This window comes from Loxodonta africana, chromosome 13, assembly GCF_030014295.1.
Source record: "Loxodonta africana isolate mLoxAfr1 chromosome 13, mLoxAfr1.hap2, whole genome shotgun sequence".
NCBI classification, from domain to species: domain Eukaryota; kingdom Metazoa; phylum Chordata; class Mammalia; order Proboscidea; family Elephantidae; genus Loxodonta; species Loxodonta africana.
In genome coordinates this window covers 76,844,326-76,870,224 of record NC_087354.1, presented here as the reverse complement: position 1 = coordinate 76,870,224, position 25,899 = coordinate 76,844,326, and the positions used below count along the sequence as shown (strand labels likewise).

The 25,899-nt window shown below is 38.8% G+C and overlaps 1 non-coding gene across 1 annotated transcript; it reads left to right on the top strand.

Moving 5' to 3' along the window:
• Positions 1-1,239: 1,239 nt before the first annotated feature.
• Positions 1,240-1,361, top strand: LOC111752677 (small nucleolar RNA SNORA26). Its single transcript, XR_002787557.1, has one exon. It is a non-coding gene; the product is annotated as a small nucleolar RNA SNORA26 (small nucleolar RNA).
• The last annotated feature ends 24,538 nt before the right edge of the window (positions 1,362-25,899 follow it).

Genomic DNA, 25,899 nt, shown 5'->3' with positions numbered 1-25,899 from the left:
GAAAGTGGCTAGGAAGCTAGCTGGAGTCGAAACTAGGTTGGCACCGGATGGGTTTGCAAATTCCATTCCAGATCCCACAGTTGCTGACATGCCTCTTTAATTCCCTTAATGGAAAGTAACCCTAAAGGGGGCCTTCTTTGCCTGGCTGGGAACTATATGGCTCAGACTAAACATATTAAATTCATTACAGCAAATTGGTCTTTGGCCCCTGGTTGCTGCAGGGCTACGGGGAGGACAAAAAGCCCTGCTGCTATCAGGACTCTGGAAATCTGCTGCTGGAGATCCAGATGGAGGTGGGGACAGATTTTCTGCAGATTTCAAAAATGGGAGTCATTATCCAATTAGAACAGATTGATTTAATGGCTTAGAGGGATAATGTAATGTGCCCTAGGAGGGACCCACAAAAGGCTTTTGTGAGCTTAAGCAAGCACTATGTAAAAGCCCCCCTAGGGTTCCATGCAGGGTGTATAAGCCCTGCATTTGGAGACCTTCAAGTGCCACATGCAGGCCAGTACTAACAAGGACACTTTACGCCACCTCTTTGCCTTAAGGAGAGAATGACGAGAGGTGACCTAATGCAATTCAATTTCCTGATCAACTAGTATATGCCATGGGCCCTGCTAGGCACAGGGCTACCGTGCCTTAAAAGTGCTCCAAGAGTTATCAAACAGGGTATATAAGTCAAAACTCCATCTAGATCTGTCCTGAGCAAGAGGAAATTCAACTGAGATGAAGCATAAGAATTTAGGCAAAACAAACTCCTTAACCGTAAAGGTGACTGAACACTAAAACAGGCCACCACCAAAGTTTTTAAAACTTCACACGAGGAGGCTTGCTTAGCAAGTCCATCTCTAATAATGTGTGTCTAGAATTTGGGTCTGCTCATAAAGCTTCCTGGAGCCCTTTTCAGCTTCTTGAATCTAATTCTGTTCAAGGAGTAAAATTTAACAAAAGAGTTCAGGGCTTGAATTGGAACTGTCATAGATTATGAATAAGGCACAATTTTAGGTAGAACATTTTACCTGCAATGGGAGATGAACGAGTCCCAAGCTGCTTCCACTCTAAAGGACTACTGCAAACCTTGGCCCTGGAAGCTGTATAACACGACATCTGTGACTCTATTAAACTTACCCATAATTTGCCTTTAACAAAGAGATTAGTTAAATAGTAATACAAATTTAGAAACAAATGGAAATGGCACATATAATAGTTCAAAAGCTTAAGCTAACACCCTGGTTTGTGCCCTTTTAATATTGACGTAGTGCTTTAGGAGGCTAACCCAAAAGGTCACAGGAAGGCTCCATAAAGTCCAGAGAGGAGATTGGAGAACTCCACTTTGGATCCTGTCTGGAGACATAGCTGAACCCAAAAGATTACAGCCTAGGAAACCCTCTGGGGCAGTTCTACTCTGTCCTATAGTGTCGCTATGAGTCGGAATCAACTCGACAGTACACAACAGCAACATAATTCAATATACACTATTTACGTGGCCTGTCCTCATCAGTTACTGACAGTCACAGCTGAGCTACTTTCTGGTGAGTTGTTTTGTACGCTCCTCCACCCCTCCTTCCAAGAAAAAAAAAAAAAGCTTAAGTTAAAAACTTACCCATAAATGTCCTTACAGCCAAGGTGAAAAGGACAACATAATCCCTTACGTTACTCTTACTATTGGAAAGGAGTTAAATTAGTTTCTTAAAGCAGAGAAGACATTTTCCTAGAACTAGATTCTAGAAGAAACTTCTTACATGGGGCTTTTTCCAGAAAACAATAAGTGATGTAATGAACAATCCTCAAATCATTTTTATATAGCACATTCAAAAGTGAATTTAAAGTGGTAGTGTCTTAAAGCAACTTTTTTTTAAAATAATTTTTATTGAGCTTTAAGTGAACGTTTACAAATCAAGTCAGTCTGTCACATATAAGCTTATATACACCTTACTCCATACTCCCACTTACTCTCCCCCTAATGAGTCAGCCCGCTCCCTCCTTCCAGTCTCTCCTTCCATGACAATTTTGCCAGTTTCTAACCCTCTCTACCCTCCTATCTCCCCTCCAGACAGGAGATGCCAACACACCTGATACAAGTAGCTCACTCTTCATCACCATCTCCCTCCAACCCATTGTCCAGTCCCTTCCATGTCTGATGAGTTGTCTTCGGGAATGGTTCCTGTCCTGGGCCAACAGAAGGTTTGGGGACCATGACAGCCGGGATTCCTCTAGTCTCAGTCAGACCATTAAGTCTGGTCTTTTTATGAGAATTTGGGGTCTGCATCCCACTGATCTGCTGCTCCCTCAGGGTTTCTCTGCTGTGCTCCCTGTCAGGGCAGTCATCGGTTGTGGCCGGGCACCATCTAGTTCTTCTGGTCTCAGGATGATATAAGTCTCTGGCTCATGTGGCCCTTTCTGTCTCTTGGGCTCATAGTTATCGTGTGACCTTGGTGTTCTTCATTCTCCTTTGATCCAGGTGGGTTGAGACCAATTGATGCATCTTAGATGGCCACTTGTTAGCATTTAAGACCCCAGACGCCACATTTCAAAGTGAGATGCAGAAAGCTTTCATAATAGTGTTATTTTGCCGATTGACTTAGAAGTCCCCTTAAGCCATAGTCCCCAAACCCCCGCCCTTGCTCCGCTGACCTTTGAAGCATTCAGTTTATCCTGGAAACTTCTTTCCTTTTGGTCCAGTCCAGTTGAGCTGACCTTCCGTGTATTGAGTATTGTCCTTCCCTTCACCTAAAGTAGTTCTTATCTGCTAACTAATCAGTAAAGAACCCGCTTCCACCCTCCCTCCCTCCCCCCCTCGTAACCACAAAAGTATGTGTTCTTCTCAGTTTATACTATTTCTCAAGATCTTATAATAGTGGTCTTATACAATATTTGTCCTTTTGTCTCTGACTAATTTCGCTCAGCATAATGCCTTCCAGGTTCCTCCATGTTATGAAACGTTTCACAGATTCGTCACTGTTCTTTATCGATGCATAGTATTCCATTGTGTGACTATACCACAATTTATTTAACCATTCATCCTTTGATGGACACCTTGGTTGCTTCCAGCTTTTTGCTAATGTAAACAGTGCTGCAATAAACATGGGTGTGCATATATCTGTTCGTGTGAAGGCTCTTGTATCTCTAGGGTATATTCCGAGCAGTGGGATTTCTGGGTTGTATGGTAGTTCTATTTCTAACTTTTTAAGATAACGCCAGATAGATTTCCAAAGTGGTTGTACCATTTTACATTCCCACCAGCAGTGTATAAGAGTTCCAATCTCTCCGCAGCCTCTCCAACATTTGTTCTTCTGTGTTTTTTGGATTAATGCCAGCCTTGTTGGTGTTGGAGTGAGATGGAATCTCATCGTAGTTTTAATTTGCATTTCTCTAATGGCTAATGATCGAGAGCATTTTCTCATGTATCATATACAAACAGAATCATATAGATTTTAGAGATCAGGCGCTGGTCGGAGATGTCATAGCTGAAAATTCTTTCCCAGTCTGTAGGTGGTCTTTTTACTCTTTTGGTGAAGTCTTTAGATGAACATAGGTGTTTGATTTTTAGGAGCTCCCAGTTGTCTGGTTTCTCTTCGTCATTTTTGGTAATATTTTGTATTCTGTTTATGCCTTATATTAGGGCTCCTAGGGTTGTCCCTATTTTTTCTTCCATGATCTTTATCGTTTTAGTCTTTATGTTTAGGTCTTTGATCCACTTGGAGTTAGTTTTTGTGCATGGTGTGAGGTATGGGTCCTGTTTCATTTTTTTGCAAATGGATATCCAGTTATGCCAGCACCATTTGTTAAAAAGACTATCTTTTCCCCAATTAACTGACACTGGGCCTTTGTCAAATATCAGCTGCTAATATGTGGATGGCTTTATATCTGGGTTCTCAATTCTGTTCCACTGGTCTATGTGCCTGTTGTTGTTCCACTACCAGGCTGTTATGATTACTGTGGCTGTATAATAGGTTCTGAAATCAGGTAGAGTGAGGCCTTCCACTTTCTTCTTCTTTTTCAGTAATGCTTTACTTATCCGGGGCTTCTTTCTCTTCCATATGAAGTTGGTGATTTGTTTCTCCATTACACTGAAAAATGACATTGGAATTTGGATCAGAAGTGCATTGTATGTATAGATGGCTTTTGGTAGAATAGACATTTTTACTATGTTAAGTCTTCCTATCCATGAGCAAGGTATGTTTTTCCACTTAAGTAGGTCCTTTTCAGTTTCTTGCAGTAGTGCTTCGTAGTTTTCTTTGTATACGTCTTTTGCATCTTTGGTAAGATTTATTCCTAAGTATTTTATCTTCTTGGGGGCTACTGTGAATGGTATTGATTTGGTGATTTCCTCTTTGATGTTCTTTTTTTGATGTAGAGGAATGCAAGCGATTTTTGTATGTTTATCTTATAACCTGAGACTCTGCCAAACTCTTCTATTAGTTTCAGTAGTTTTCTGGAGGATTCCTTAGGGTTTTCTGTGTATAAGATCATGTCATCTCCAAATAGAGATAATTTTATTTCTTCCTTGCCAATCCGGATGCCCTTTATTTCTTTGTCTAGCCTAATTGCTCTGGCTAGGTCCTCTAGAACAATGTTGAATAAGAGCAGTGATAAAGGGCATCCTGGTCTGGTTCCCACTCTCAAGAGAAATGCTTTCAGGCTCTCTCCATTTAGAGTGATGTTGGCTGTTGGCTTTGTATAGAGGAATTTTCCTTCAATTCCTATTTTGGTGAGAGTTTTTATCATAAATGGGTGTTGGACTTTGTCAAATGCCTTTTCTGCATCAATTGATAAGATCATGTGGTTTTTGTCTTTTGTTTTATTTGTATGGTGGATTATATTAATGGTTTGTCTAATATTAAAACAGCCTTGCATACCTGCTATAAATCCCACTTGGTCGTGTTGGATTATTTTTTTGATATGTTGTTGAATTCTATTGGCTAGAATTTTGTTGAGGATTTTTGCATCTATGTTCATGAGGGATATAGGTCTGTAATTTTCTTTTTTTGTGATGTCTTAACCTCCTTTGGTATCAGGGAGATGGTGGTTTCATAGAATGAGTTAGATAGTATTCCGTCATTTGCTATGCTTTGAAATACCTTTAGTAGTAGTGGTGTTAACTCTTCTCTGAAAGTTTGGTAGAACTCTGCAGTGAAGCCGTCCGGGCCAGGGCTTTTTTTTGTTGGGAGTTTTTGGATTACCGTTTCAATCTCTTTTTTTGTTATGGGTCTATTTAGTTGTTCTACTTCTGATTGTGTTAGTTTAGGTAGGTAGTGTTTTTCTAGGAATTCATCCATTTCTTCTAGGTTTGCAAATTTGTTAGAGTATAATTTTTCATAGTAATCTCATATGATTCTTTTAATTTCGGTTGGGTCTGTTGTGATGTGGCCCATCTCGTTTCTTATTTGGGTTATTTGTTTCCCTTCCTGTATTTCTTAATCAGTCTGGTGAATGGTTTATCACTTTTGTTAATTTTTTCAAAGAACCAGCTTTTGGCTTTGTTAATTCTTTCAATTGTTTTTCTGTTCTCTAATTCATTTAGTTCAGCTCTAATTTTTATTGTTTGTTTTCTTCTGGTGCCTGATGGATTCTTTTGTTGCTCACTTTCTATCTGTTCATGTTGTAGGGACAGTTCTCTGATTTTGGCTCTTTCTTCTTTTTGTATGTGTGCATTTACCGATATAAATTGACCTCTGAGCACTGCCTTTGCTGTGTCCCAGAGGTTTTGATAGGAAGTGTTTTCATTCTCGTTGCATTCTATGAATTTCTTTATTCCCTCCTTAATGTCTTCTATAACCCAGTCTTTTTTCAGGAGGGTATTGTTCAGTTTCCAAGTATTTGATTTCTTTTCCCTCGTTTTTCTGTTATTGATTTCCACTTTTATGGCCTTGTGGTCTGAGAAGATGCTTTGTAATTTTGATGTTTTGGATTCTCCAAAGGTTTGTTTTATGACCTAATATGTGGTCTATTCTAGAGAATGTTCCATGTGTGCTAGAAAAAAACGTATACTTTGCAGCAGTTGGGTGGAGTGTTCTGTATAAGTCTATGAGGTCAAGTTGGTTGATTGTAGCAATTAGGTCTTTCGTGTCTCTATTGAGCTTCTTACTGGAAGTCCTGTCCTTCTCCGAAAGGGGTGTGTTGAAGTCTCCTACTATAATTGTGGAAGTGTCTATCACACTTTTCAGTTCTGTTAAAGTTTGTTTTATGTATCTTGCAGCCCTGTCTTTGGGTACATAAATATTTAATATGGTTATATCTTCCTAGTCAATTGTCCCTTTAATCATTATGTAGTGTCCTTCTTTACTCTTTGTGGTGGATTTAACATTAAAGTCTATTTTGTCAGAAATTAATATTGCTACTCCTGCTCTTTTTTGCTTATTGTTTGCTTGATATATTTTTTCCATCCTTTGAGTTTTAGTTTGTTTGTGTCTCTAAGTCTAAAGTGTGTCTCTTGTAGGCAGCATATAGACGGATCGTGTTTCTTTATCCAGGCTGAGACTCTCTGTCTCTTTATTGGTGCATTTAGTCCATTTACATTCAGCATAATTATAGATAAGTATGTGTTTAGTGCTGTCATTTTGATGCCTTTTTATGTGTGTTGTTGACAATTTCATTTTTCCACTTGCTTTTTTGTGCTAGGATGTTTTTCTTTGGAAATTGTGTGTTCCTCATTTTCATAGTATTTGACTTTATGTTTGCTGAGTCATTATGTTTTTCTTGGTTTTTATTTTGAGTTATGGAGTTGTTATACCTCTTTGTGGTTACCTTAATATTTACCCCTATTTTTCTAAGTAAAAACCTAACTTGTATTGTCTTATATCACCTTGTATCCCTCTTCATGTGGCAGTTCTATGCCTCCTGTATTTAGTCCCTCTTTTTGATTATTGTGATCTTTTACATATTGACTTCAATGATTCCCGGTTTTTAGTGTTTTTTTCTTTTTAAAATTAATCTTAACTTGTGTTTGTGATTTCCCTATTTGAGTTGATATCAGGATGTTCTGTTCTGTGACCTTGTGTTGTGCTGGTATCGGATATTATTGGTTTTCTGACCAATTTCCTTTAGTATTTCTTGTAGCTTTGGTTTGGTTTTTGCAAATTCTCTGAGCTTGTGTTTATCTGTAAATGTTTTAATTTCGCCTTCATATTTCAGAGAGAGTTTTGCTCGATATATGATCCTTGGCTGGCAGTTTTTCTCCTTCAGTGCTCTATATATGTCATCCCATTGCCTTCTTTACTGCATGGTTTCTGCTGAGTAGTCTGAACTTATTTTTACTGATTCTCCTTTGTAGGAGACTTTTCTTTTATCCCTGGCTGGTTTTAAATTTTTCTCTTTATGTCTGGTTTTGGCAAGTTTGATGATATTATGTCTTGGTGATTTTCTTTTTGAATCAATCTTAAATGGGGTTCGATGAGCATCTTGGATAGATATCCTTTCGTCTTTCATGATGTCAGGGAAGTTTTCTGCCAACAGATCTTCAACTATTCTCTCTGTATTTTCTGTTATCCCTCCCTGTTCTGGGACTCCAATCACACTCAAGTTATTCTTCTCGATAGAGTCGCACATGATTCTTAGGGTTTCTTCATTTTTTTTTAATTCTTTTATCTGATTTTTTTTTCAGCTATATTGTGTCAATTCCCTGGTCCTGCAGATTCCCCACCCTGCATTCCAATTGCTCGAGTCTGCTCCTCTGACTTCCTATTGAGTTGTATAATTCTGTAATTTTACTGTTAATCTTTTGGATTTCTGAATGCTGTCTCTCTATGGATTCTTGCATCTTATTAATTTTTCCACTATGTTCTTGAATAATCTTTTTGATTTCTTCAACTGCTTTACCAGTGTGTTCCTTGGATTTTTCTGTAGATTGCCTTATTTCATTTCTGAGGTCATCCCTGATGTCTTGAAGCATTCTGTAAATTAGTTTTTCATATTCTGCATCTGGCAATTCCAGGATTGTATCTTCATTTGGGAAAGATTTTGATTCTTTAGTTTGGGGAGTTGTAGAAGCAATCATGGTCTGCTTCTTTATGTGGTTTGATATTGACTGCTGTCTCCGAGCCATCTCTAAGATATTGTAGTGATTTATTCTATACTTGCTCACTGAGTCTTATCTTGTTTTGTTTTCTTTCAATATATGTAGATGGGCTACTAGATTGCACTGTCTTGATTGTTGTAGCCCTTGAATCACTTATGTCCTATTACCAGCTGATTTGGGCTGTTACCAAACATATGAGCCTAAGAGTCCATTCACTATTCTTGAGTAGAATCTGATTTTGGGTCATCAAGTGTGTGGTGCAGACTGTCACCTATCCACCTAGAGAAGTAGTGGTGATAGTTGTGTGCACCAGATTCTAGTAGCAGCAGGGTTTCACACTCCAGGGAGGGGCAGGATGCTGACAGGCTTCCCCCAAGTGCCAGCGAGGTAGTTGTGTCTCTATTCCTAAAGCACTTTGGTGGGTGGCTCTGCAGCTGTACCTTAGGCCACCCAATGCAGCTACCTCTACAGATTGGTAGGTGTCACCCTCCTTAGACCCCTAAGGCAGGAGGCTAGGTGGTCTGGGGGAGCTTCAGCCCTCAGTTCCCTGTTGTGGGCCAGTGAGGGCTCTGTTGAATACGCAGAGATATCAGACCTGGGAAACTTGTCTTTCCAGTAATCCGCTAAAACAATTATAGTCAGATCCCTATCAGAATTGCCTTTGCATTATAATAGCCACCTTGTTCCATGTAGGGGTGAAAGCCCAAGACTGTGGATCACATATGTTTGGCTGGAGCTGGTTCTGTGTTTTTAGTCCAATTAGGGAAGGATTTTTGGTCCCTGGGTTTTCTGTAGCTGCTTCTCTCAGGCCAGGATAATGGGTTAGGAAAAGACCAAAAAGAAAAACCGCAGCTCAGTTCACTCTCGGGCTCAGGAAATTCCAATGTTAAAGAAGCCGCCTGGGAAGGGGAGGGGAGGGTTCAGATAAATAGAAGAGAGTAGCACTCCAGAATATAGACAAAGTTACTTATCTTGCTTGGGATGACTGTCTTATCTGAGATTCCCGAGGGGCATGTTGACTGTGTGCACTGGCTTGGTAGAGATTGCCCCCCAAGGTCAGACCCGCTTCCTGTGCTTGTGCTGTCTCAGAAGCCGTGGTCAGTTCCTCCGCTCCCAGTCCAAAGCCCAGCGCCAAGGTTCCCCGGCTGGGAAGCCGCACTCTAGGTTCCAAAACCAGTCACTGCCCCCTGGTGACTTCTCCTTCTGTCAGACACTTTGCTGCGCTGCCTGCGTGCACTGGCTCGGCTTCCCCCGAGGTCACTTCTGGGGGCTAGGGCTGCGTCCCTTGGTTGCACCATCCCAGGATGCCATGCTCAGCTCCCCTGAGCCCAGTCCAAAGCCCGGCGCCAAGGTTTCCTGACTGGGATGTTGGCTCCAGGCTCCGAAAACAGCCGCTGCTTCCCCGTGGTTGTTCGTTCCCAGTCTCTGTCACTCAGGTCAACTCTTTAGATCTGTGTTTGATGGTCAGGGGTTGTAGATTGTCATGTATGTGATCGACTCACTTGTTTTTCCAAGTCTTTGTTGCAAGAGGGATCTGAGGTAGCTTCTACCTAGTCAGCCATCTTGGCCCCACCTCCTTAAAGCAACTTTTAAAGCATTTTAAAGAAAACTATTGAAGTGTTAGACCCTGGATGGTGCAAACAGTTAATGCGCTCTGCTGCTAACCAAAAGGTTGCTGGTTAGAGTCTACCCAGAAGACTCTAGAAGTCTGCTTGGAAGAAAATCTACTTGTGAAAAATATCAGCCATTGCAAACCCTATGGAGTACAATTCTCCTCTGACCCGCCTGGATAGCCATGAGTTGGAACCAACTCGATAGTATCTATTTTATTAAAACATCACTTAGAAAGAGTGGATCAAAGCACTCTACATTCCAATAGTTGAACGTGAGTTAAGTTAGGACTTTGAGAAGAAAATGGATCCTTAGGAAAGTAAATGGGCAACTTGCTTCCTTACTTTAGAGATCTCAAAATTTTCTCTCTCCCCACAGCATTTATCATTCCATCATAACATCTACAACACACAATGATTTTCATATGGATTGGGCAAGGGGAATGGAAAGGCATTACCATGTATTCCGAGAGATCACCCTTCATAGTATATGCCTGCCCCCTCCCAACTTAAAAATCTCTGACCCAAATAACCTTCTCTTTATGCAATTTCCCTCATCTTGTTTCATGTGTGTGTGTGTGCTTTAGGTGAAAGTCTATAGCCCAAGTAAATTTCTCCTTCAAAAATTTATGCACATATTGTTTTGTGACATTGGTTGCAATCCCCACAATGTGACAGCACACTCCCCTTTTCCACTCTGGGTTCCCCGTATCCACTCATCCTATTCCTGTCCCTTCCTGCCTTCTCATCCTGATTTTTGGACAGGAGCTGCCCTTTTGGTCTCATATATCTGATTTAACTAAGAAGCATGTTCCTCACATGTATTATTTTTTGTTTTATAGTCCAGCCTAAACTTTGTCTGAAGAGTGGCCTTTGGGAATGGTTTTAGTTCTGGTTTAACAGAACATCCAGGGGCCATAGTTTAAGGGGTTCCTTCAGTCTCTCTCAGGTCATTAAGTCTCGTCTTTTTACTAGAATTTGAATTCTGTTCTGCATTTTTCTCCTGCTCTGTCTGGGACTCTGTTGAGTTCCCTGTCAGGGAAGTCACTGGTGGTAGCCAGGCACCATCTAGTTCTTGTAGCCTGAGGCTAAAGGAGTCATCATTTTGGTTTTTGAAAGGTGTGTAGTAGATTTTTCAAGTTGTTCTCTTGGATGGAGGCCTGAGTGCCAGCTGGAAGCACATCCCAAACAGAAGGCCCAATTGCCAAGGGAGCATTGACTAATCCACCCAAGGTCCTTGCTAGGAAACAGTTGCAGGAGTATCTATGAGCACAGTCAGGAGTTTCCTTATGAAAATAGTCATATATTCACTCTTGCAAAAAAAAAAAAAAAAAAAAAGTCCCAGTCTCCAAACTCTCTTATTCTAGAGAATGCAGAAATGGTATTTGCATTGACATTCTTCAAAATGTAAACTTCTGAAGTCACAGAAAAACCCCATGCCTGCCAGGATAATGCCATTTCTATATAGGAGTAGGCTCCATTCCTCACTGTTGTTCTGGGAACCTGAGCTGCATAGGTCAACACTGACTGGGTGATTACTGCTGGACAGAACTTGGCCAAGGGAGAAAGCTACCGACCTCCATGATCTACCCTGCCTACAAAACTACCATCTGTTCACATCCTTCACTCTACTTCTTCTCCAACCCAGGAAAGGGTGGATGGAGAAGGAAACAAAAAGGTCTTCTAGACCTTTGAGGGGCGGAGCCAAGATGGCAGACTAGGCAGACGCTACCTCGGATCCCTCTTACAACAAAGACACGGAAAAACAAGTGAATCGATCACATACATAACAATCTACGAACCCTGAACAACAAACACAGATTTAGAGGTGGAGAACGAACTAATACGGGGAAGCAGCGATTGTTTTCAGAGCCTGGAGCCAGCGTACTAGTCAGGTACGGCACAAGCACAGAGAGCTGCTCCACCCCCCTGAACTAACCCCAGGAGGGGGACCAGCCGGTTCCGCGGGCGGCGTGGGACACAGGCGGTAGGAGAAGTCCCCGGGAGGCAGCAACTGGTATTGGAGCGGGGAGAACAGCGTCCCAGCCGGGACACTCGGTCACGGCACAAGCACGGGGAGCTGCTCCACCCACCTGAACTAACCCTGGGAGGCGGCCCAACTGGTTCGCGAGGGCGGCACGGCAACGCGGCTGGAGGGACGAGAAGTGTCCGGGAGGCAGCGACTGATTTTGGAGTCGAGAGTGGACCGTCCCAGTCGGGTAGCCTTGACGCTGGGCGTGGGGCTGGAAGCGGAGGATCTGACCGTGACTCCAGCGAGCCAGACCCCCCGGGGGCAATCTCCACACAGCCAGCACACATAGGTGATGCGCCCCGTGGGAATCTCAGATATAATAGTCATTCCAAGCAAGACAAGCAACTCTGGCTATATTCTGAGGTGCTACTCTCCTATCTCTCTGTTCCCTCCCCCACCCTCCCCAGGCGGCTTCATTAACATCCGAATAGCCTGAGCCAGAGGGAGAACTCTGATAGGGATCTGACTGCAGTTTTTTTTTAACGGATTTTCTGGAAAAACTAGTTTCCCAGTGATGGCTCGGGGACAACAATCCATATCAAACCACTTAAAGAAGCAGACCATGACAGCTTCTCCAACCCCCCAAACAAAAGAATCAAAATCTTTCCCAAATGAAGATACAGTCCTGGAATTATCAGATACAGAATATAAAAAACTAATTTACAGAATGCTTCAAGACATCACAAACGAAATAAGTAAAACTGCAGAAACAGCCAAGGAACACACTGATAAAACTGTTGAAGAACTCAAAAAGATTATTCAAGAACATAGTGGAAAAATTAATAAGTTGCAAGAATCCATAGAGAGACAGCATGTAGAAATCCAAAAGATTAACAATAAAATTACAGAATTAGACAACGCAATAGGAAGTCAGAGGAGCAGACTCGAGCAATTAGAATGCAGACTGGGACATCTGGAGGACCAGGGAATCAACACCAACATAGCAGAAAAAAAATCAGATAAAAGAATTTAAAAAAATGAAGAAACCCTAAGATTCATGTGGGACTCTATCAAGAAGGATAACCTGTGGGTGATTGGAGTCCCAGAACAGGGAGGGGGGACAGAAAACACAGAGAAAATAGTTGAAGAACTCCTGACAGAAAACTTCCCTGACATCATGAAAGACGAAAGGATATCTATCCAAGATGCTCATCGAACCCCATTTAAGATTGATTCAAAAAGAAAAACACCAAGACATATTATCATCAAACTCACCAAAACCAAAGATAAACAGAAAATTTTAAAAGCAGCCAGGGAGAAAAGAAAGGTTTCCTTCAAGGGAGAAACAATAAGAATAAGTTCAGACTACTCAGCAGAAACCATGCAGGCAAGAAGGGAATGGGATGACATATACAGAGCACTGAAGGAGAAAAACTGCCAGCCAAGGATGATATATCCAGCAAAACTCTCTCTGAAATATAAAGGCGAAATTAAGACATTTACAGATAAACACAAGTTTAGAGAATTTGCAAAAACCAAACCAAAGCTACAAGAAATACTAAAGGATATTGTTTGGTCAGAGAACCAATAATATCAGATATCAGCACAACACAAGGTCACAAAACAGAACGTCCTGATATCAACTCAAATAGGGAAATCACAAAAACAAACAAAAAGATTAATTAAAAAAAAAAATACACATAACAGGGAATCATGGAAGTCAATAGGTAAAAGATCACAATAATCAAAAAGAGGGACTAAATACAGGAGGCATTGAACTACCACATGGAGAGTGATACAAGGCGATATAGAACAATACAAGTTAGGTTTTTACTTAGAAAAATAGGGGTAAATAATAAGGTAACCACAGAAAGGTATAACAACTCCATAACTCAAGATAAAAGCCAAGAAAAACGTAACGACTCAACTAACATAAAGTCAAATACTATGAAAATGAGGATCTCACAATTTACTAAGAAAAACGCCTCAGCACAAAAAAGTATGTGGAAAAATGAAATTGTCAACAACACACATAAAAAGGCATCAAAATGACAGCCCTGAAAACTTATTTATCTATAATTACACTGAATGTAAATGGACTAAATGCACCCATAAAGAGACAGAGAGTCACAGACTGGATAAAGAAACACGATCCATCTATAGAGACACACCTTAGACTTAGAGACACAAACAAACTAAAACTCAAAGGATGGAAAAAAAATATATCAAGCAAACAATAAGCAAAAAAGAAGAGGAGTAGCAATATTAATTTCTGACAAAATAGACTTTAGACTTAAATCCACCACAAAGGATAAAGAAGGACACTATATAATGATAAAAGGGACAATTGATCAGGAAGACATAACCATATTAAATATTTATGCACCCAATGACAGGGCTGCAAGATACATAAAACAAACTTTAACAGAACTGAAAAGTGAGATAGATACCTCCACAATTATAGTAGGAGACTTCAACACACCACTTTCGGAGAAGGACAGGACTTCCAGTAAGAAGCTCAATAGAGACACGGAAGATCTAATTACAACGATCAACCAACTTGACCTCATTGACTTATACAGAACTCTCCACCCAACTGCTGCAAAGTATACTTTTTTTTCTAGCGCACATGGAACATTCTCTAGAATAGACCACATATTAGGTCATAAAACAAACCTTTGCAGAATCCAAAACATCGAAATATTACAAAGCATCTTCTCAGACCACAAGGCAATAAAACTAAAGATCAATAACAGAAAAACTAGGGAAAAGAAATCAAATACTTGGAAAATGAGCAATACCCTCCTGAAAAAAGACTGGGTTATAGAAGACATCAAGGAGGGAATAAGGAAATTCTTAGAAAGCAACGAGAATGAAAATACTTCCTATCAAAACCTCTGGGACACAGCAAAAGCAGTGCTCAGAGGCCAATTTATATCGATAAATGCACACATACAAAAAGAAGAAAGAGCCAAAATCAGAGAACTGTCCCTACAACTTGAACAAATAGAAACTGAGCAACAAAAGAATCCATCAGACACCAGAAGAAAACAAATAATAAAAATTAGAGCTGAACTAAATGAATTAGAGAACAGAAAAGCAATTGAAAGAATTAACAAAGCCAAAAGCTGGTTCTTTGAAAAAATTAACAAAAGTGATAAACCATTGGCTAGACTGACTAAAGAAATACAGGAAAGGAAACAAATAACCCGAATAAGAAACGAGAAGGACCACATCACAACAGAACCAAATGAAATTAAAAGAATCATTTCAGATTATTATGAAAAATTGTACTCTTGAAAACCTAGAAGAAATGGATGAATTCCTGGAAAAACACTACCTACCTAAACTAACACATTCAGAAGTAGAACAACTAAATAGACCCATAACAAAAAAAGAGATTGAAACGGTAATCAAAAAACTTCCAACAGAAAAAAGCCCTGGCCCAGACGGCTTCACTGCAGAGTTCTACAAAACTTTCAGAGAAGAGTTAACACCATTACTTCTGAAGGTATTCCAAAGCATAGAAAATGACGGAATACTACCCAACTCATTCTATGAAGCCTCCATCTCCCTGATACCAAAACCACGTAAAGACATTACAAAAAAAGAAAATTCTAGACCTATATCCCTCATGAACATAGATGCAAAAATCCTCAACAAAATTCTAGCCAATAGAATCCAACAACACATCAAAAAAATAATTCACCATGATCAAGTGGGATTTATACCAGGTATGCAAGGTTGGTTTAATATCAGAAAAACCATTAATGTAATCCATCACATAAATAAAACAAAAGACAAAAACCACATGATCTTATCAATTGATGCAGAAAAGGCATTTGACAAAGTCCAACACCCATTTATGATAAAAACTCTTACCAAAATAGGAATTGAGGGAAAATTCCTCAACATAATAAAGGGCATCTATGCAAAGCCAACAGCCAATATCACTCTAAATGGAGAGAACCTGAAAGCATTTCCCTTGAGAACGGGAACCAGACAAGGATGCCCTTTATCACCGCTCTTATTCAACATCGTGCTAGAAGTCCTAGCCAGGGCAATTAGGCTAGACAAAGAAATAAAAGGTATCCGGATTGGCAAGGAAGAAGTAAAGTTATCACTATTTGCAGATGACATGATTATATACACAGAAAACCCTAAGGAATCCTCCAGAAAACTACTGAAACTAATAGAAGAGTTTGGCAGAGTCTCAGGTTACAAGATAAACATACAAAAATCACTTGGATTCCTCTACATCAACAAAAAGAACACCGAAGAGGAAATCACCAAATCAATACCGTTCACAGTAGCCCCCAAGAAGATAAGATACTTAGGAATAAATCTTACCAAGGATGTAAAAGACCTATACAAAGAAAACTACAAAGCTCTACTACAAGAAATTCAAAAGGACATACTTAAATGGAAAAACATACCCTGCTCATGGATAGGAAGACTTAACATAGTAAAAATGTCTATTCTACCAAAAGCCATCTATACATTTAACGCACTTCCGATCCAAATTCCAATGTCATATTTTAAGGGGATAGAGAAACAAATCACCAATTTCATATGGAAGGGAAAGAAGCCCCGGATAAGCAAAGCACTACTGAAAAAGAAGAAGAAAGTGGGAGGCCTCACCTTACCTGACTTCAGAACCTATTATACAGCCACAGTAGTCAAAACAGCCTGGTACTGGTACAACAACAGGCACATAGACCAATGGCACAGAATTGAGAACCCAGACATAGATCCATCCACGTATGAGCAGCTGATATTTGACAAAGGACCAGTGTCAATTAATTGGGGAAAAGAAAGCCTTTTTAACAAATGGTGCTGGCATAACTGGATATTCATTTGCAAAAAAATGAAACAGGACCCATACCTCACACCATGCACAAAAACTAACTCCATGTGGATCAAAGACCTAAACATAAAGACTAAAACGATAAAGATCATGGAAGAAAAAATTGGGACAACCCTAGGAGCCCTAATACAAGGCATAAACAGAATACAAAACATTACCAAAAATGATGAAGAGAAACCCGATAACTGGGAGCCCCTAAAAATCAAACACCTATGCTCATCTAAAGACTTCACCAAAAGAGTAAAAAGACCACCTACAGACTGGGAAAGAATTTTCAGCTATGACATCTCCGACCAGCACCTGATCTCTAAAATCTACATGATTCTGTCAAAACTCAACCACAAAAAGACAAACAACCCAATCAAAAAGTGGGCAAAGGATATGAACACACATTTCACTAAAGAAGATATTCAGGCAGCCGACAGATACATGAGAAAACGCTCACGATCATTAGCCATTAGAGAAATGCAAATTAAAACTACGATGAGATTCCATCTCACTCCAACACCAACAAGGCTGGCATTAATCCAAAAAACACAAAATAATAAATGTTGGAGAGGCTGCAGAGAGATTGGAACTCTTATACACTGCTGGTGGGAATGTAAAATGGTACAACCACTTTGGAAATCTATCTGGCGTTATCTTAAACAGTTAGAAATAGAACTACCATACAACCCAGAAATCCCACTCCTCGGAATATACCCTAGAGATACAAGAGCCTTCATACAAACAGATATATGCACACCCATGTTTATTGCAGCTCTGTTTACAATAGCAAAAAGCTGGAAGCAACCAAGGTGTCCATCAACGGTTGAATGGGTAAATAAATTGTGATATATTCACACAATGGAATACTACGCATCGATAAAGAACAGTGACGAATCTGTGAAACATTTCATAACATGGAGGAACCTGGAAGGCATTATGCTGAGTGAAATTAGTCAGAGACAAAAGGACAAATATTGTATAAGACCACTATTATAAGATCTTGAGAAATAGTAAACCTGAGAAGAACACATACTTTTGTGGTTACGAGGCGGGGAGGGAGGGAGGGTGGGAGAGGGTTTTTTATTGATTAATCAGTAGATAAGAACTGCTTTAGGTGAAGGGAAAGACAACACTCAATACATGGAAGGTCAGCTCAATTGGACTGGACCAAAAGCAAAGAAGTTGCCGGGATAAACTGAATGCTTCAAAGGTCAGCGGAGCAAGGGCGGGGGTTTGGGAACCATGCTCTAAGGGGACTTCTAAGTAAATTGGCAAAATAATTCTGTTATGAAATCATTCTGCATCCCACTTTGAAATGTGGCGTCTGGGGTCTTAAATGCTCACAAGCGGCCATCTAAGATGCATCAATTGGTCTCAACCCACCTGGAGCAAAGGAAAATGAAGAACACCAAGGCCACACGACAACTAAGAGCCCAAGAGACAGAAAGGGCCACATGAACCAGAGACCTACATCATCCTGAGACCAGAAGAACTAGTTGGTGCCCGGCCACAATTGATGACTGCCCTGACAGGGAGCACAGCAGAGGACCCCTGAGGGAGCAGGAGATCAGTGGGATGCAGACCCCAAATTCTCATAAAAAGACCAAACTTAATGGCCTGACTGAGACTAGAGGAATCCCGGCGGCCATGCTCCCCAGACCTTCTGTTGGCACAGGACAGGAACCATCCCCGAAGACAACTCATCAGACATGAAAGGGACTGGTCAGCGGGTGGGAGAGAGACGCTGATGAAGAGTGAGCCAATTATATGAGGTGGACACTTGAGATTGTGTTGGCAACTCTTGTCTGGAGGGGGGATGGGAGGATAGAGAGAGAGGGAAGCCGGCAAAATTGTCACGAAAGGAGAGACTGAAAGGGCTGACTCAAGAGGGGGAGAGCAAGTGGGAGTAGGGAGTGAGATGTATGTAAACTTATATGTGACAGACTGATTGGATTTGTAAACGTTCAGTTGAAGCTTAATAAAAGTTAATAAAAAAAAAAGGTCTTCTACATTCTGTAGAAGAAGCACAGTAACATGAAGTTTCTGCACTAAAGCCCACTGAATTTCCACTCCGAGAGCCTTTGGATCAGGTAGAGGACAGGTGTCTATTACTGTTTAATAAACATGGAGTTCTTGACACTGAATGAGCATTAATTAATGACAGCTTCCTTTAAGCCACAAATATTAACAAACCACCTGAATAAATAAAGTATGTTAAAAGTATGTCCTTTTGTCATCTAATAGGAAAGCATGTGTGTGGGACAATTTTTAATTATCGTTTTTATGAGCTTAATCCATTAAATTTTTGATGTAGGGGAGGAGTAACAAAAACTTTAGTCATAGACGGTCAAACTTAATCATAATTTTCAAAAAAGTTTGTTGTTGTTTTTAGGTGCCATCAAGTCATTAGTGACCCTATGTGCAATGGAACAAAATGCGGCCCAGTCCTGGGCCATCCTCACAACCGTTGCCATGCTTGAGCCCATTGTTGCAGCCACTGTGCCAGTGTATCTCGTTGAGGGTCTATCAAGCATGATGTCCTTCTCCAGGGACTGGTCCTTCCTGGTAACATGTCCAAAGTATGTGAGACAAAGTCTCCTCATCCTCACTTCTATTGAGCATTCTGACTGTACTTATTCCAAGACAGACTTGTTCATTATTTTGGCAGTCTATATTATATTCAGTATTCTTCTCCAACACCATAATTCAAAGGCATCAATTCTTCTTCAGTCTTCTTTATTCATTGTTCAGCTTTCACATGCATATGAGCCGATTGAAAACACCATGGCTTGAGTCAGGCACACTTTAGTCCTTAAAATGACATCTTTGCTTTTTAACAGTTTAAAGGGGTCTTTTGCTGCCCAATGCAATGCATCATTTGATTTCTTGACTTCTGCTTCCATGTGCATTAATTGTGGAGCCAAGTAAAACGAAATCCTTGACAGCTTCAACATTTTCTGTTTATCATGATGTTGCTTATTGGTCCACTTGTGACAATGTCTGCTTTCTTTATGTTGAGGTGTAGACCATACTGAAGGCTGTGGTTTTTGATCTTCGTCAGTAAGTTCTTCAAGTCCTCTTCACTTTCAGCAAGCAAGGTTGTGTCATCTGAATACAGAAGTTGTTAATAAGTCTTCCTCCAATCCTGATGCCGTGTTCTTCCTCATATAGTCAAGCTTCTCAGATTATTTGCTCAGCATACAGACTGAATAAGTATGGCAAAAGGATACAACCCTGATGCACACCTTTTCTGACTTTAAACCTCAAAGTATGCTCTTGTTCTGCTCAAACAACTGCCTCTTGATCTAAGTACAGGTTCCTCATGAGCACAATTAAGTGTTCTGGAATTCCCATTCTTCACAATGTTATATATAATTTGTTATGATTCACACAGTGGAATGCCTTTTCCTAGTCAGTAAAACACAGGTGAACATCTTTCTGGTATTCTCTGCTTTCAGCTAGGATCCACCTGACATCAGGAATCACATCCCTCATTCCACATCCTCTTCTGAATCCTGCTTGAGTTTCTGGCAGTTCCCTATTGATGTACTGCTGCAATCATCTTTGAGTGATCTTCAGCAAAATTTTACTTGTGTGTGATAGTAATGATATTGTTCAATAATTTCCACAAAAAACTTTAGGCCATAAAAAGCTCTATTTGGCCCAAGAGATCTGCCATCTTCCCACTATTTCTTCCTTATTTTGCTCCTTACCTGCATAAAGCTAAGAGTCCAGATTTTTTATTGTACAGGATGCAATACTGAACAAACTCACAAGGACAGGGGCACTCAGAACACTTGGTGGAAATACTGGGATTTCACTCACAATGTTGCCCTCAACTCCCACTGCAATCAACACCAAGTTCAGTTGACTCTGCCCCCTAAATATCTCTCCACTCTTTCTATTCTCTCCATTCTATGCACTGCGGTGGCTCTTCTCTCAGCCACTGTCACCTCTCCCCTGGACTCCAGCAATTCCCTCCCAACTGGTCTCCAGCTTCCTCTCCAAGGCCTCCTTTTCCTTTCATCTGGCATGATTGGATTCACAAATGCAAGCATGACATTCATCTGGTTAAAAATCTTTGATGGCTTCCCATTATACTTAGGATTAAAAAACAAATAAACAAAACAAACAAAAGAACAAGGCCTCAGGTCCTTGGTGCCTCATCTCATCCCTCTCTTCTTCATGATCTCCCCTCCAGACACATTGGACTTCTTTCACTTTTTCAAACATGTCTACTCCTTCCTGCCCAGGGCTTTGAGCCAGTTCCTTCTGATGCGAACCCCTGCTAAGAATTCACATGTCTTAGGAGATGCTAATGCTGCTGGTCAGGGAACAATTCTGAGAACCACTAGTAGAGCAGGGGTTCTTAAAATTTATTATACATAAGAATTACATGGGGATCTTGTTAAAATGTAGATTATGATTCAGTATATCTGGGGTGGAAATGCAAATTCTCAGCAGGGGTTTGAACCAGAAGGAACAGGTTGGAAGCCCTTTTCTTGCTCCAGAAGATTCACACCTGTTGTTGCTTCTATCTGCCAACTTCTTTGCCTAACTAACACATCCCCCAGGTCTCAATATGATTTCCACCAGAATCTCAGCCTTAAGAGACTTCCTATAAAAGTTAGATCTGCCTTTATCAGCTCCTGTAGCGCCTGCATTTCTCCATCATAACACTCAGAGCTCTTTTAGCTACTTACTTTTCTTCTCTAGTTGACTGAAACCTCCACGACATAAGAGGCAAGCTCTTTTTATGCAAATTGGTAGCTATAGACTCTCTAACATACAGATATTATTATTCCAATTTTTAAAAACGAGAATATTAAAGCTTTTAGAGTTGAAATTATTTGCCCATGTATCTGAACTAGTAAGCAAAGGTGAGGATCTCATCTTCGGTATCTGACTCAAAAGTCTATGATATTTCTACTATTTCACCTGCCTCCTTACCTATGATTTATGGGCAAACAAGTAGAAATATAAGAAATAAGTTACACTGGGTACCTATTATGTCCTAGGAGATATCAGTACTCAATACTAACTTATTCACAGCAAACGGCAACATAAATATATACACTTTGTTTGCCATCAAGTCAATTCCAACTCATACCAACCCTATATGACAGAGTAGAACTGACCTATAGGGTTTCCTAGGCTATAATCTTTACAGGTGCGGGACCAGATCGACAGGTCTTTTCTTCCAGAGAGTGGCTGGTGAGTTCAAATCTCCACCCTTTTGGTTAGCAAATGTGCTTAACCATTGTGCTACTAGGGCTCTTTCTCTCTGTAGGTATGTGTGTACATGTGTATATTTCTTTTCTTTTCTAACTAATTCTCACTACAGTGTGTACTATACTTCTGACTTGTTCTATGACTAGCTGTAAATTTCTTGAGGTAAGTGATCTTACCTTTTATTCATGTCCATACCTCAGGACATAGCATTAGGTCCTAAACACAAGAGAAGCATAGTGCATTTAATGATAATGAACACTTACTGACTGTTTAAAGAGGAACAGTTTGCAAAATCATCTATTGGAGGAGAGGGGCTGGGAGGGAATGTAGAGGAAGAATTCTGGTCAGAAAGACACAGTAATTCATGGCTACACACACATGCCATATTTTCACACCAATAACACATGCCCTCTGGGTGTGTTTGTCAGCCACGTCCCCCCAAAGTATTTTTGTAAGTGTGTTATGCTAATTTTTTTTTTTTAAAGGAACATGTGGAAGAGGATTGGTATGTTAGTGCTTGTGAGCATGTTCTTCCTTTTAGGTTTTCTAACTCCAGGTCTTTGCACATTTCATTATAATAGTGTATACCAAAGATGAAGTTAATTTTGTAGAATATTTTAGTCTCAGAAAATAGATTTTTAGAAATTCAAGGAGATAAATAAGAAATAACAAAATAGTAAAAAACTAAATAAAAACAATAGGGAAAAAGTCAGAAATCATAGCAATGAAAAGTAATATAATTAAATATATGTTAGACAAGACATGGTTGAAGAGTGCATTACAGAACTGAAAGATAGTACTAAGGAATTCACCAAGAACACAGAGACACTGATATCAAAAATATAAAAGTAGAATTAAGAGCCAGAAGGATAATTTTAGAAGCATCAACATTTAATAGGAGTTTGAGAAAAAGAAAACAAAGGGAAGGCTGATGAAAAAAATTTGATGAAATATTTATTGAGAATTTTCCAGAAATAAAAACACGGAGTGGATTAAAAATCAACTCCCCATACCTAGAAGAATAAATAAAATTATCCTATACATAAAAACATTATAATAAAAATGGTAAAACATCAAGGGTAAAGAGACCACTTTGTAGTGTAAAGGTATGTTGCCTACAAAGGAATAATCATAGCAATATATACTTCTAGTGATGCACCTAGAAGAATAAATAAAATTATTCTACACATAACCATACTATAATAAACTAAAAAAACATTAAGAGTAAGGAGACCATCCTTATAGTTCAAAGACATATTGTCTACAAAGGAATAATCAGTGACTCACATTTCTGGTTAACAGTAATATATGCCAGAAGACTAAAAATAATAATAATTTCTAAATGCTACAGGAAAACAGGGGTTAACCTAGAATTTTACACTCAGCTAAACTATCATTTAGAGTTAGGACAAAATAAAGACACTTTCAGAAAAATATAAACTCAGAAGGCAGGCAAGATAGAGAAAACAATGTTAAGCAGAAAAATTGTAAATGAATGTTAATTTATTTTTTAAAAAATATGAGTGAATTTGTTAGCTATAAATTATCAGCTGTAAAATGAATAATAAGCATTTGTTATTATATAAAGAAAATTAAAACTTTAAACAACAATTATAAGACAGGTGGAATATAGTTTAATGGGTAGTTAATGAGTGCTAAGATCCTTGTTCAGGAGGAGTCTAGAAATACAAAATAATTTTAATTTTGTTAAAAATATATATTTAAGTGTAAACATGTATTACAAATTTAAATATAACCACCAAAAAGAATAAAAGTATAATCTTTGGCTACCTTAGCAGGTTGGGGGGGTGGGGGGAGGAGGAACATATACAAAATATTATTGATTCAAAAGAAGATAGGGAAGGAAAAAAATAGAAACAATGGAAAGGAATAATAAATAATAATAAATTGAAAACACAAATATATATGATAGAAATGGAGCTAATATATCCTCAATCACAATAAATCATACCAATTGTATTCAGCTATTAAAGAAATACCTAGACCTTTGAACTGATTTATATAAAAATATTTTTGGGTGTATATATACATTCAGCTGTATATATTCAGCTATATATTCTTTTGGGTATATAGTCTTTAAAAGAGTTACACCTAAAACAAACCACACAGAAAGGAATACTGGTGCAGCAATTTTTACATCTGATGAAATAGATTTTAAGGAAGAAATCACTATTGGGGTACAGAGGGATACAACATAATAATAAAAGTAGAAAAACAAGGAGATACAATGATCATGAACTTGAATATACCTCACAACATAACCTTGAACACACATATTCTCTCTCTCTCTCTCTTTCACACTCACACACACAAACATCCTAAAACGGATAAAATTATGAAGAGAAATCCACAAATTTACAATCATAGTGGAGATCTTGATACATCTCTGTGAGATATTAATAGATCAAATAGAGAAAAAATATATAGCAAGGACTCAAAAATATGAACAAAACTAATAAGCTTGAACATTTGCAAACCTGGCCATACCTAAGTCACAAAGGTATCTCAAATCTCAAAGTTTCAGCATCATACAAGCCACATAATCTAACCATAAACTGATTAAATTATAAAGCAAATGAAAATGTGGTTACAAATACCTCATATGTTTGAAATTCTGTAAATCTTAAATTACTCATGAGATAAAGAAAAATCACAATGGAAATTACTTAGAACAAGGAGTTAAAATTACTGTACATAAAAACTTATAGGAAGCAGCTTAAGTGGTACTTGGATGAAAATGAATTTTTAAATAAGAAAAATTGAAAATAAATCCAAACACCTAGAAAAAGAAAAACAAAATGAATCTTTAGCAAGTAGAAGAAAAAAATTAAAATGAGATATTAATAGATACAAAAAAAAAGAATTAAAAAAATCAAAAGCCAGTCTTTTGAAAAATCTAATAAAATAGACAAACTCTAGAAAGACCAATAAGAAAGAAAATGTTAAAATTGCTCAAATAAACGTTATCAGTGGAGAATCGGGAAGAGACATACAATGGAAATGATAGAAAAATTTAAAACTCTTGAGAAAATAAATGTTCCATCTATTAAAATACTTAGTTGAAATTGGATCATACTCCAGAAAAATATCAATTATTAAAATTGATATTTTAATAGATATCCAAAAGCTAAAAAATCCAGTAACAATTAAAGAAATTGACTAAGTGATTAATTCCCCCATTCGTTGGGGTTGAGAGTAGAAGAGGAAGGTGAGAGGAAAGGGTTTTAGAAGCCAATTCTACTGAATCTGCAAGGAACATACAATCTCTGTTTTACAAAACCTGTTCTACAGATTTTAAAATGAAAGAAATCTGTCCAATCCTTTTATAAGGCTGGTTGAATCAAAATGGAAAAGAACAATGCAATTCTAAACTAAGTTTACTTATGAATGGAAATGTAAAAATATTAGTCAGCTGAATTTAGCAGAGTTTTAAAAATGACCAAGTAAGTTTTAGTCCAGGGATGTAAGAATGGTTTAATATCAGAAAACCATTAATTTTTTACATGACATTAATAGATTAAAGGATAAAAATTTGTCTACTTGATGCAAAAAAAAAAAAAGATAAAATTCAACATTTACTCATTCACGATTAAAATTCTTGAGAAACTAGGCATAAAATGAATCTACTTTAACCTGGGAAAGGATGTCTTCCTAAAACATGCACCAAACAGCATACTCAATCATAAAACTGTAAGTCCAGTCCCATCAAATCAGAAAGAAGATGCCTTTTAATCACCATCGCTATTCAGTCTTGTACTGGGTTTGTTATCCAATGCAATTGATCAAGAATAAAATAAAATTAAACCTATAGGAAACGGAAAGGAAGACTCAGAACTCCATCCTCCTATTCAAAGTTTCCCTCCCGTCATTTGTCCCATCTTATCCAACATGTATCCTTGCTTCTTCCTGAGGAATCAAGTCCTACTTCCCTTTTCTGTGAATCAAAGACAACCTCTCCTGTCATTGCCACACAGAGAGAAAAGTGGTCAACTCCAGGTTTCATGGGAAGGGGTAGGAAAGATATCAGATGGTTCTCCATTCTGATTTGTAGTTGGATTTTTCAATAAGTGGCTAAAAGCTTCAGGTACATTCCACATGGTGAAAATTCGCTTTCCACTGAAAGTCCTCAAGTCTACAAATGAGATTTTCTCCAATTGTACAGCTTTATCCTTATTGTCATTTGTCTTTT